Source organism: Pleurodeles waltl, chromosome 6 (genome assembly GCF_031143425.1).
Source record: "Pleurodeles waltl isolate 20211129_DDA chromosome 6, aPleWal1.hap1.20221129, whole genome shotgun sequence".
Classification (NCBI taxonomy): domain Eukaryota; kingdom Metazoa; phylum Chordata; class Amphibia; order Caudata; family Salamandridae; genus Pleurodeles; species Pleurodeles waltl.
The window spans coordinates 1,687,035,474-1,687,049,923 of NC_090445.1; positions in this window are offsets into that span (position 1 = coordinate 1,687,035,474).

The following is a 14,450-nucleotide window of genomic DNA, read 5'->3' on the forward strand; positions in this document are numbered from 1 at the left end:
GCAGGAGGTATGACCCAGTGCTTGCAGGCTGGAGCACCATTGCCTTTGGGTACTTTCAACAGACCCACGACCTTGTGGCGCAAAACGTTGCTGAGTATTGACCTGTTTGGCAAGGGACATAATGCATCATCGGTATCTTGAAAGGGTTGGGTATATTCTGTTATAGTCACCAACCCGGTTACTGTACCTGGTACTTTCCGTGAGGTGTAGGCTTGGCTTTTCTGGCACAGAATAGGGTGCTGGTTATGGGGGTCGCCCGCCGGACGTTATTGAAATGGGGGCAGTTGGAAACTAAATAGAAAGAACCTCACAAATCACAGTGACCACACCAGGATTAGACCTTTGATCTGATTGAATAATTGGTGATCCATAACCCTGAAGAAGTTTGCCAAAGTAAACGAAACGCGTTGGCTGGCTATGCTTTTATGCAGAAATCACGTGAAAAGAAAATTAATTTCTTTTATGATTCGACGATTGGAAATCAATAAAAGAAGAGGTAGCGCACTGGACATTTTTAACTGATTAACACTTGGTGAAGTTTCGTTATTTTTGTTTTTCGACGTTTAGTACAACACCTTAGGCAGCAGGTGTATGTAATGTATGTACATCACATTTTGGAGTAACAATTGGGGGGTTAGGGTGGTAGTGCTGGACATGGCCCGCTGCTTATTCTTTTTTTTGTTTTTGTCGGTTGTTGTACCAGTTGTTATTCTCATTTAAAGCAGCAGGCATGCATGTACAACATAAGAACGCATCGTTGCTTTTAACAGCTTGCAATGGTTCTCGTGCACGTCATCGTTCCATGGGGGGTCTTGGAGTACAGAACCCTGATTTCTAAACAAAAGGAGCTATAGTTGGGCAAGTTAAGGACAGGGCTCCAGACGCAGAACTTGAACTGTGTAAGCCCGACAGTTCACGGTATTGCCCATGAAGGGAAAGTACTAAAGGGGCGCTCTCAGAATGTTATTTGGAGAAAGAAATACTTCGCTCGTACATAAGTGGGAAGCGACTTTACAAGGTCGGAACTTATGCCAGAAAAGTACTATTCTGGAGCACAAGTCGTGCTAGTGCTGAACTCTGATTTCCTCTGTTAGATCTGCTCTCCGGTCAACTGCTGTGTGATCCTCTTATTATAAGTCGATTTCTCAGGCTTGTTACGAGGCTTACAAGCAGATATGCAGCCACAGGACACTTTGAGTCCTGGTTTTCTGGAAGAATTGAACGTATTCCGCCTTTCTCAAGAGGATGCACTTCACCGTCTCCATTTACTGATGACGAATCGAGAGGGCTTATCGGAGCTGATCCGAAGGAAATTATAGTTATCTGGCGAATTGTATAATTGTTCTTTTTATGTACTAAAGGTCCCAATAGTTATACTTTTTAATTATTTGCTTTAAGGCAGCAAGACCGCAGGGGTTTGACTTAGTCTTTTTAAGCAAGGAAACTACCTAGCAAACTGCACTTCAATAGGCCGATTCTTGTTCGACCTCGCACATGGGATTGCAAATGGCCTGCAGCTAGCATAGGCAGGTCTAAATTGATTTATTCCTGTTCAACAACTGTCCCCAAGCACACATTATGCGTCAGAGTAAATAGACCTATTTCCTTTTAGGGAGGCTACAGAAGCAATAATATTCTTAGGCACCAAGAAGGCGTTTGACCTCATGAAATGGGCATTTCTGGTTCCTGTTTTGGAAAGGACGATTTTTCCTGGCTCCCTCCCAAAGTGCCTGATCTCTTTGTAAGTGTGCCCAACATACCATCTTGTTCCATTCTCATAAGATAGGGACTTCATTCGGAGGATTCCTCTGGGTGGCTTGTGACTTTGACTCTGATTGTGTTTTCGCTTGTTAAAGAGCCACTCACCGTTGCAGTACAATTTGCACCCCTTATTTCATTCTCAGTGTTAGAATGCTTTTAATTTAAGCCGCTTGCAGAAGACATGGCATTATTTCTAGCTGCCACATGGACGAATCTAGAGCGGGATTTACATCTCACCTTAACATATTAGCAGCTGGGGACAAGAAGTTAAACACACCAAAAATGGAGGTTTTGTTATTGAAGTTACTCTACAAGTTTTTCACCCTTAATATATACAGGCAATAAGCACAGTTCAAACCGTTACTTAGGGATCCGGGTGACAGAGAACTTTGCATAGTTTTAGAAGCTCAGTTTTGTACCCCTAATTTCTAAGGTGAAAGTTTCTCCCAGTAGCTATCATAGGTAAGATGTGTTTGATAAAAATAACCATTTGCTCACTTTTTATTTTCCTTTTCTCTTCTCTTCCGTGTACATTTCAGACACATTTTGGGCAAATGTAAAATCTCTTATCAAATTTCATATGGGGTGCTGGCAGTGTTAGGGTCTCAGTCAAGATGTTTATGTGTGTACTTGATGTGGGATTGGTCACCCCATTGTGACGTTATCTGGTAGTTTGTCTCCTAGGGCTTCTGGGAATTGTAGTTCTTGGCTGCTGTTTATTAAAGTAAGAAAAGAAATGCATAATACCACCCTCTGTATCTTTAATACAATCTAGCCTTTCAGACACCCAGGCTAGGAATATCTCAATTAATCATAACCTTTGTTCTTGGGGCCAATTCTCTGGCATAATTTAGATGTAGGTCTCATGTATTACACATCAGTAATGCTTCACTGAATCATTAGTGTATGCAAGTCAGAGGTATACTGTAGGTGTTAAATGACGGTCCCCTAGTTTGGGTCCATGTGAAAGAGTCCTCCACATGACTAAAAGACTTCTGGCACAGTATTGTTTTGCCATCCAAGAAATTTAGCTTAATCCCATAGTATCCTTAATTGGCAGCACCATTCATGAAAATAAACATTCATCAAATGTTTATAAATTGATATTTATTTCAGTTTAGGTGACTTGCTCCCTTATTGTTAGGTTTTGGAAACCAGATCAGCTGCTAGCATTTTCAGTGTGGTTTAACAAAATGAAGAGGGGCAGTCGCTCTTAAAACCTGTATGCGTTAAGAAATGTGAAAATAGTTTATGACAATGCTTTATACAGTACAATATTTACTGAGGCATTTGATCCAAGGTCAGGAGCATGAATGAGGATCTGCAGTGCTAGTACTTTTTGTAAAGGCATGTGGAGTCATTGGTGATGCTGTACAGTGAAAGAATGTAGAAATATAAAATGAGGGGTGGGAACGTGTTTTTTCTATAGTGAGGGTACCTTATGCATTCAATATTACATTATTTTTAGTATAGCATTTTTCTTTCTGTGCACAAAAGTTTCAAGTTTGTCATTTTGTAATGTTTGTACTCTATCCTATTAAAAAAATCATCAGCATTGCATTGCATGTTGTCTTTATTTCCTTTTTGGTGTAAATATCCTGGAGTCTACTGACAAACTATACTTTGTAGAATGTAAAGTAGTACTACAGTAGTACTTGTCATACCAAAAAATGCTGTTTGCAAGCCCATGGGTGAAGTTCTCCGCCTTCTCCTCTGCTATGTTTCCCGCAGAGATTAGCAGCCCTGCGAAAGAGCTCTGCACACGTAAGTGTATGCTTTAGACTTTTTCATAGTAAATGTGGAAGAGGCAGGTAGGCTGGAAAATGGGGAATATTTACACCTAAATGCAAGGTGTTTAAGGAGGAGGAAGGACGGGTTTTAGGGGACAAACACCCACCCACAAAAAAAGAAAGCCCATTGCTATTTGCAAACTATACCTATAAAGTTACTACAACCAAAAAGGTTCTACAACAATAGTAAATGTACTACAATGCAGCCTCAGATAAAGTCCAGCACCACACATGGCACTCACAAGTACTGCAACACACTTCCATAGTAAACAGCAGACATTTAAACTCAAGCCCCATAGGAAATAAAGTTAATTTATATTGATATAAAAATAAACCTTGAATTTGAACTTTAAAATAATTTTTACTACATTTTAATAAATGTCAAATACAAATTTCATCCTGTGTGATGTTTTAAAATTATGTTTAAAACAAAATATAAATAAATTATATATATTTTAATACATTAATGATATCTGTTCAAAGTTAAAACATTTGAAATGTTTTACATGAATATATTAAATATTTTAATACTTTTTTTTAGGTTTAATAATCATTATTTTTGCATGTACTTTACCATAGGGAGATTTGTGCCTTGGTAGTTGTGTGTAGTTACTACAAAGTGTAGTATTAAATGTCCTCATGAGTAAATATGCATGTGTGAATTTAACTTTGAATGGGGCCCACAGTGTTCAGTGATCTGCTATTTAAATGCCTGTAGTCGAGTGAGCAATCGAAACATTTGCCATTTAACAGCAGTGAACATTATGCCAAAGATTGTAGTAAATTGCTCTACAAGACACCCTCTTCATTGGCATATCTTAGATGCATGTATACCATACTTTATCACAGCTGCCACACTGCTAAAAGACAAACAGGTGAACATTTGGATCACTCTCCAATATGCTGACTGAGCTTTGCTTAACATAAGACCAGGTGGCACAAAGAAACTAGACAGTGCCCTTGAATGCCAACCATAATGCCACGCAAGCACTAATTGGACATGGGCCTTTTGAAAGCACAGCCCAATGCACTGAAGAACTACCACAAAGCGCTACTTGTCTATAGTAACAGTAGCACACACTACATAAATAACAGTTAAAATAAAACACAGTGCTGTGTTGAAAACCTTCACAGCTGGAGCTGTTTCTTTCCTAATTGTCTTGACTGAACCACATCACACACATTTGGTACCAATCAGCTATTGTCAATAGAGTACCACTTAGAACCTGGCTCCCATGTCATGGATGTAAGCACATACAACAACACTATCAAAAATGGGAAAACTTAAATGCAAATCTAGAGCACTCTCTTGTATAAAAAGCAAAAGTCAGAATGGACGACCAGAGAACTTGAATTGAAAATACAAAGGTACTGAAAGGCAAATTAAAACTGGGAAGTCACAGGTCCACCATGAAATGAAAAAACAAACTATGATGAGGTGATGAAATGAAGTTTGATGTGTCCAGGGGGGGTGCTACATTAGCAGTTATAAAACAATTTTTAATGATGTTTTTTTTTTTGCACCAAAAAGGGATGCATGGTAGAATCTGCCATTGGAAAGTCAGATTCAAAACATAAGGCATTATTAATTCATTTGCCATAGTGCAGCATTACCTCAACATACCTGTTCCAGTTTAACCAGTATCTAAATTGAGTGACTGGTAATTGTTGTATTGGGACATTCATGTCTGCTCCCATAAGATGGTTACTGCTCAACCCGTTTTTAGTAAAGTGCTGTTGCAATACTTGTTGCTATAACAGTGTTTAAATTACACTTTTTTTTGCTGCTCATTCAGTCAAAGTCAACATTTGTTTACAGGACTTTGTCAGTTTCTTGTAGTGTGGCACGCACCATAATGCCACCAGAAGCACTTCAGCTGGCAAAAGTATAACAGCAGTCATAATAGCGCACTTCTCCTCAATAGCACATTTCAGAAGAGGCACTTAGATACATCTTTCTGAGGACACAAAAGTACCCTTTCAGACCTCAACTATCATGGCTAGTGGGCATTGCTGGTAATATGGACCGTTTGATAATCCCTGGAACAAACAAGGCAGCAGCATCAGGGGTCATGTCATTTAAAAAAAAAAAGGTTGTTGAAAGGCGGTCACAATCACTGAATTTTTACAAGCGTATCTGGGATCTTCACCGTTGTTTTCTCCATGGTGAAAATACTCCATAGTTTGATCCACCCTAAACTTAGTGGCGAAGTGGAAGGATACTTCTGTAACTGAGAGAGATAAAGTCTTGGTGTCAGATGCATATGTGTAATCAATGTATGCATTGGAGATGTTAAAGGGACCCATCCCTCCTCCTCTGTGTGGCCAAGTATTGTAGTTAAGGTGTCTAAGGCCTGTGGGTATACCTGTTATTTATTTTAATAACAGAATCATTTCCCTGTTGGTTTGGATATGACAAATCTACCACCACATGTGGATCATGATGCCCAAATCTTGATAGCCCGTCCAACAATGTGTTAAAGTACACAATATTGCTCCCAATCTAGCTGGTGTAAAGTATAAGTGCATATTCTTTAAGCTGGGAGCATATAGAGGTCTTTACAGCTCTCCTCCGTATGATCAACCGTGCCACATCTAATTCTTCCCTACCCAATTTAGTCTCCCATTTGATCATGTGCTTAGTGTCTGATCGTGAATCATGTAAACCGGTATATAGTCCAGATATGCCTTTCCTTACACTTGCATGTAAAGTGATTCCATGAGAATGTTAACTATGGGAATCCCACCATCTTGCATTTCCCTGTCTCAGCCTAGTGAAGGAGCGGTGTCCGGAGCAAAGTATCTCCTAAGTGGTCAAAATCCTGTTCTCTAGTCTCCTCTGATTTTAGTTTTCTAGCACTATATAGGTCACACAGTCTTGGTGGATAGCTCCCCCTCCAAGTCTGAAAGACAGGGCCTGCCAACCCGGGGGATAGCAAGGTTGAAGGCTATAGGTGGTTGAAGGGATGGGTATGGAGTTCCTTCCATACTACCTTACCCCAGTATTTAAGCAATGTCAATAATTCAATCTGGATTTGACATTGGAACGTAGGTATTAGCAATTGGAGGTACAGCACCGGAAGGTGTGTGCTAACTTGCGTTGCCTTCTCCCAGGGCTTTAAATGTGGTAGGTGTGACGAGTCCACGGCTGGTCATTGGTGAGTCGCTCTAATGTATTCGCCAATGTTTGACATTTCAGAGCTGAAATTGGTTGAAGCCTTGTAGAATGCACTCCTAGCAATTCTCGGTTTCATGTACTCTACCTAAAGTTCAAGTGTTTCTGTTTTATTGAATGGATAGTACTTGGTAGGATAAAGAGTGGAATCATCTAGTGAATATATACCAGGTGAGCTTAACGCTAATTTTAATTCTAGTCAGTCTCCCAGCCACGAAATCTCCATTTGACTCCATCCATATAAATCTTTGTCCAGTGCATCTAGTAGATGGGGATCATGCTGTGAACTAGGACTCCCAGATATTTAATGCACCCTCACCAAGTGACTGAATCTATTCTAAACCAGAATGGGCACACTTTTCCTATAAAAATGGAAAATTCCCAAGCCACTGGATTTGGAAAAATTGACCTTGAACCCAGAAGTCTCTGAGAAGGATTGAGCCTCGTAATGTGCGATTGAAATCTCTGGGTCAGTTAAGAAGCAGACAATATTGTCTGCAAACAGAACCAGTTTATAATGCCCGCTTTTTGTCTTAATGCCCTTAAGATGCGGATTGCACATGATTTCAAGGGTCAAATGCTCTAACATTAAAGCAAAAAATGAAAGAGAGAGTGGACAGCCCTGCCGCACACCTCTGGTCAGCGATATGTTAGTAGTATTTTATCCTTCATTTTTATTTTAGTTGTGCAGTAAACATAATTTGACATGGTATATGTTTTCATGTTCCAACCCAGCTCTGTCTTTTTGAGAAGGTTTTCATTAAATGACCATCAACGCTTTGAAAGCATACTTGGCATTGGATAACAGGAGTATCCTATATTGCTTATCCCATTCTGCTATGTTGATCATATCACCAGCTAATTGAATATTATCCGAAGTTCATCTCCCATTGGTGAAATCAGTCTATAAATGGAAACAATGGAGGGCCAAACAGAGTTGAGTCAGGCAACCAATATTATAGTGTATATTTTAACATCATTATTAAGCAATGCTAAGGGTGTAAATGAACCTGAGTCGTAAGGACCTTTATGTGGCTTTAATAACATGGTCAGTGAAAATTCTGTCTGTTATCCCTTGGGTGAGATTGAAAGAGTTAAACACCTTGGTCAAATGATCCACAAGAGATTTAAGGAGGACTTGTAAAAAAATGTCAGTAAAACCACCAGGACCAGACACCTTATTATGTGGTAGGCTCCTGATAGCTGATCAAACGTCTGATTTATCATTGGGGTTTCTCAATTGACTTATTGTTTCCCCATCAACGGATGGGAATGTAAAAGCATTCAAATATATGTTAACTTGTGTTGACATATTTTCCCGTCTGAGGAAGGATGTTGCCTCCTCTAAAGCTCTTCTCTTTGCAGCATAGCTGACTGGAACAGTATTATTCGATCCCCTTTATATTAGATTTTCTGCATCTTTCTAGCGGCCACATTATATTCTCTTTTGATTTGTAAGAAATGGTTTCTGGTCAGTACATCTGGAGTTAGAACCTTCTTAATTTGATAGGCAGAGAACATCCTATGTGTTGTGACAGGAATCATGTCACATTTGCTAGTTGCCTGAAGGATGTACCTGAAAAGGCTCTCCAGGTGGGATTCGAGGTCTGTAGTTGGTATGTCCTTGTTGATTCCTACACACGTTATTATGCCAATTTTGGACAGCTTCAGCATCCTTTTATGTAGTTTTTCCAGAGTTGTTTCCACTCATTAAGTCTGTCGTTCCTCTGGAGTTGGTCCGACAAGCCGATCTCCACATGATCACATTGTGTCTCTGCTTTTTGAACCAAGTGGTTCAGGTCCTTGGGAGATTTGGGGAAATCTTGTCTGTGAGGGCTTTCTTAAATTCCACGAGGAGCTGATGGTTGTTACCCCTTGTGGAGGGTGTCTGTCAGTTCACATCAGACATTTGTGTTGCAGACGAAAATTAAGTAGAACACGGGGTATCCCTTTTTTACAAGCTTTTTTTTGCACTTTTAGCCTTGCCAGCTCTGTGTTGGTGTGAGTGTCCCCTAATAAGAAGAGAAGTTACAAGCTCCAGCAATGAGGCGTATACCAGAGCTCAAATTCATTTTAAAAAAAATTAATTTATTTTTTGTAACTCCGAAGAGGTCGGCTTTAAAAACAAAACCATACAATATACAAAAGCATGAAAATCAGGAGATGTTACAAGAATAATACATTATTGAAAAAACTACAATTAATCATTTAATCAAATCAATATAAGTTTAAAAATGCTTTAAAAAAATTAAAAACTTTAAAAAAGTTAAAAACTTGAAAGCAGAACAGTTCACTGGGGGGGTTAAACATAAACAGAAAGCCTCCCCTGATGTTTTTGCATTAAATTGAAAAAAGAGAGGTTTTAACCTCTTTCTAGGTAGTAACAGCAGAGCTGAACAAACACTATACAGTGTGCCAGGGGATAAAAGAGTATATAGTGGTAATACTATAGTCGGTACATTTAATGAGATTGCATGTCTCCAGTTAAGTTACAACAGAAGAGTAGATCAGGAAGGCTGCCTTACATATGATGTCTTTCAAGACCAGCCACCAGTGCTGTAGCCGGCCTCCTCTGCTAGTAGAACAGCCGATGAGTGGTGAGCCAGTGTCCATCTCCCTGGCCAGCCCGGAGTCCCAGCCACCCTACGCCACCTTTCTCCATGATCAAGCTGCCAAACAGCCAGGAAGGGCTTCCGCAGGGATTCACTCCCTTCCCACCCACACCAGACGGCAAGGTGCATCATACCCAGGGGCACCCCTGAGGCACCTCTAACACCAGTGAAAGGGCTCCCACTCACTCCCCTGCTGTGAGAGGAGCGATGCCACCACAGCCGCCGCCACCTTGGGGTACAATCACGCCGGAGATGGAGGAAGAGGACCACCGACAACTCTGGACAAGCGGCTTCACATTCTTTTTGGTTCACCTTTGTTGCAATTCTGTAGGTTCCTTTTCACTTCCACTTCCTGTGCAGGTTCACTTTATCACTTTTTGATGAGGGTATGCATCAAGCTGGGCATTTTTCACAAGGCGGGATCCTAAATTCCAGAGCTCAACAGTGACACGTGTTGATTGGTCCCTGCTTTAGCCACACCCCTCCCGTTCAGTCAGATTTACAAAATTAAATGCAATTTAAGATGCAGTCAAAGTTTCTTCTCATAGGGCCTGATTCTAACTTTGGAGGACGGTGTTAAACCATCCCAAAAGTGGCGGATATACCACCTACCGTATTACGAGTCCATTATATCCTATGGAACTCGTAATACGGTAGGTGGTATATCCGCCACTTTTGGGACGGTTTAACACCGTCCTCCAAAGTTAGAATCAGGCCCATAGTGTCTTAATGCTCTCCATGTTTTACTAAAGTTCAGCGCAGCATCAGCAACTGCTCCTAGTGTCATTGAGTTTTTTAAAATCTTTTATGCACGGGGACATTCATGGGAGCTAATCATGTTGAAATCATTGCCTACGGTCAGTCCTCGCAGCACCTCAATCTGCATGAAAAAAAACAGTATTGAGAACACCAAGGTGAATCAGAGACGTGGGGATGTTGATGATAATGATGAATTAAAAGCTTTCTTAACATGGGAACATTATTATCGATGTCGCTCAGTCAGGATTCGAGCTGCGTAGGAGAGAGTAGGACTGCCTCTATCTTCTACGCTTGAGTACTGGAGAGAAAGAGCAGGGCCCACAAAGGCTCTGGAGATGTGGCAGCCAAGCAGCTTCTCTAAGCAAAATTTCCACATTCTACTTTGACTTATTCTGGAGTAACCATGGTTTTCTTTTAATCTGCTGGGGAGAGCTGTGGAAGTGAACTAATAATCCTTGAGGCCCTTCTTCAACGTTGAGCTGTGGAGAGGCTCCGCGGGGAGGCCAGCAGCTCTCCAGGCCCAGGCAAAATGGCACCCATGACTGTGCCAGCAACCAAGGGGAAGAAGTGTTCGCATTAAAGGGGGACGGACAGCAGATTCAACATCCACAACTTCACCTCTGCTCAGTTTCAAAATATGAAGAGACAGCCCACTAAGGAGGAAGCATGGAGGGTTTGCACCCCACCCATCAGCTCTGCCTAGCTGTTAAGCAGGGTTCAAGGCACACTGTAGAAGGTGAATGCCCAGCCTCTGGATGGGAGTTGCAGCAGGAGATCTCTGCCCGAGTGTGTGTGGGGGGATAGGGGGTGTTGGTCGTCTCTGTGAATGCCAGAGCAGAGAACAACACCTTTATGATGGCAGGGTAGTAAGAAAAGGCATGCTTCTCAAACTGCTAAACAACAACCGAAGACCCCCACAACGCCAAAGCCCACTTCCGCAACCCAATAACCAACATAGCAACATGGATGAAAAAACAGCTGTCTCAAATTAAACACTGACAAAATGGAAGCCCTGATTTTCGGGAAGAACACCTCTGAATGGGACCACAGCTGAACTCGGACCAATGCCCTCTCCATCTGACCACGCACAAAACCTCAACATCATCCCCGACTGCCAACTATCCATGAATCGACGAGTAAACCCAGTCACCTCCTCCTGCTTCTACATCCTCTGTATGTTCAGCCAAATCTTCAAATGGATCCCTACCGACACCAGAAAGACAGTCATTCACACCCTGGTCACCACCCACCTCAACTATGGCAACACTCTCTACGCTGGAGTGTCCTCCCAGCTACTTGAAAGACTCCAGACTCCACAAAACACTGCAGCCAGACTCATCCTTAACCTTCTCAAGTGCTCAAGTATCACCCCACACCTCAGGAACCTCCACTGGCTCCCCACCCAGAAGAGATGCCAATCCAAAATCCTCACACTCGCATACAAGGCTCTCCACAACCCAAGACCTACATCAACCATCAACTGAGCTTCTATGTCCCAGCAAGACAACAACGCTTCACCTCGCTAAACCTCACACACACCCCGTATCCATTGCAGCCGCAGTGGAGGCCAATTCTTCTCCTACACAGCAGCCAAGTCCTGGAAAAGCTTGCCCATCCATCTCCAAACAGCTCCCTCCCTGGCAGAAGTCAGAAGGAGATTCAAGACATGGCTTTTCGACAGAGACACAGCACCCTCAGTGCCCAGATACCCTTAGAGGTGATAGTGCTGCACTTTACAAATGCTATGATTGAGTGATTGAACAATGAGGACAAGTTGAAGAAGTGTGAATGGGCACTACATGGTTGCTGCTGAGACCTGGTAGAATGGGAGTTGTGCAGTGGATCCAAGGAGGCTGGGTAGAGCGCTCTTATGTGTTATACAATACCTGTGAAGGTAGACATCTACAGTGCAATGCAGTGTGCCACATGGCGAAATAGGTGCTAGCCCTTTTGGAACCATCCTGGACTGATATTTCAAAACCACCCTACTCACCGTGGGCACTGAAACTAACAACACTAAATATGAGGGCAATACAAATCGAGCCACAAATAACAAGGCTGCGGAACTGGAACAGAAACACCTGTGATTCATTTTTCCTTGAGCAGGAAGCACTGAGCTCGGAGAGACTGCTTGTGTTTGGGGACCGCTTTGGGGTGGCATTAGCCTCAGGTGGTGTGTGGAAACGCTGTGAGCAGCCCTAAAACAACTGGCAGGGGGTAACACAGAAGATACCCTTATTTGAGCCAACACATCAAGAAAGCCCAGAATATCTACAGGGGATCATTCACCAGGTCCCTGTTAGGAGTCCAACGTGTATTATTGCTGCTAAGGTGAGGTGGGCCCCTACGACCTCCATCACAATGCACAGCAGAGAAGAACCCAGACAAGAAAAGCCACAATAGTGGGGATAGATATGATACCCACAATGCAAGTTCTGCCTTTCATACCTATTGTCCGCCCTGCTAAAAATGGAAATGATAACCCTGTACATTGACTCTGAGGAAAGTGGTGTATTACATGGTGCGGTTGTGAGACCTCACTATGTAATACACTCACAATACCATCTTGGGGCCAGTCAGACTTGCTTGTAAAAACTGAGTCAGTACTGCTGCAGGTGGAGTGCCACAGTCATCAATCACCTGCAACTTCGGCAGTGGCCTCAGAGGGAGTCAGGAATGGCTTGCGTCTTCGCGGGACACAGCTGCCCTTGATGGCCCAGCATCTCTTTGTGTGCCCTGGCATTCACAATGATATTATGGCCCCCTAACCTGGGTGAATACTCAAACGCAGTTGCAGCCCACCATGGACCGGTACATGTAGGAGGCTGGCTCTCTATGTAGTGTACAAAGGTAGGCACACTGTGCAGGGGATCCAGGCAACCACACAGTGGTTTACAGGGCTAAAAACTAGATCACCTAGTGCTCTAATTTTTAAGGTAGTTTGGTCGAGCAGTTAGGCCAATCTTGGAGAAGTGCAAAGCATTTATTGTACTCACAGTATCAATCATGCAACTCACATTCAAAGGAATAACTTGAGATCAATTTATAAAAATACTTCAGATTTTTACATAATTTTTAAGACCACCATTATCAAAATTGATTAAGTACTTTTTGAGATATTGATTTTTTAAGTTTAATAAAAAATAGTATTTTTGTGCGTAAATTACGCACCATAGCAATCAGTGGAAAATCACCTTTAAAAATACATGTCAAAGCACACAGTTGCTTTGCCAAGTTCATCTTTTGCAGGTTGGTCGAAGGGGACCACTTTGAAAAGGTCTGTGCAGGTGAGTTTAGAGGTGATTCCTTGGGGTCCCCTTGGAGTGTCACGGTCACAAGGGGTGAGGGACCCTTAGGGCACAGAAGGTTCTTCGTTGAAGGTCACAAGGCAGCCGGGTGCAGAGCGCATAGGTGAGCCAGGAGCCGTGCGCAAGGTTGCCCTGAGGATCTGGAGGTAAGTCGCTTCAAGGGTTGGTTGCAGGACAACAGGGGCACTCTGGTGGAAGGTCTAGGGTGTTCCCGAAGACCCTCGACTGGGGCTACCTCCTGGTCCTTTTTCAGCCGCGGGCGGGGTGTTTTTCCTGGTGTCTGACGTCAGCTGACCAATACCCAGGGTATTGGCACAATTTGACCACTGGAGGACACAATGCTACCAAACTTGACACACTTACAGGGTTTGTCCTTGCGGTCGTTGGTGTGTCGTCAGGTCTAGCTGCAACTTCCGGTTTGGGAGTTAGCGGCTGGTCAGTGAATTGACACTCACTGGCTTGTTGGTTTCTTCTTTGTTGTAGAGCGGTACCTCCACTCTGGAGGGAGTTCTTAGGCGATTGGCAAAGCCTGGAGGTCCCCTGGGGTTCTTGAGGTCAGTCCAGTTGTCCAGCAGTTCTGCAGCAGCGATTGTTGGGTCCTGGGTGCAGCAGGCAGGGTTTAGCGCCTTTTCTTGGTGCAGCAGGTCCACAGTTATCGTGCCTTGGATCTTCTTTGTGTTGGTCTTCTTTGTGTCCTTCGAATCTCATTACCTGGTCTAGGGCTGCCCACTAAATACTGAATTTAGTGGGCGTTTTAGGGGGAACCTGGTAGTGTCCAAAGGGACACCTACCTTTGGGAGGCTACACCCACTACAGTGACCGCTTCCTGTGGGAAGGGTCACTTCCCTATCCCTGATTGGCTATTTTCCTTCCATCTAAGATGGAGGAAAATGAAATGGAGTGTCCACCTCGCAGGCAAAACCTTAAAGGGGGGGGGGGGGGTGCATGCCAGGTGGGGCCACTCCTCCTACCCTTTGTGTAGTTCCCCGCCTTTGCTCTCGCCAAAAGTGGGGGTTTGCAAGGGGGTTGAACATCTGCTGCTAGC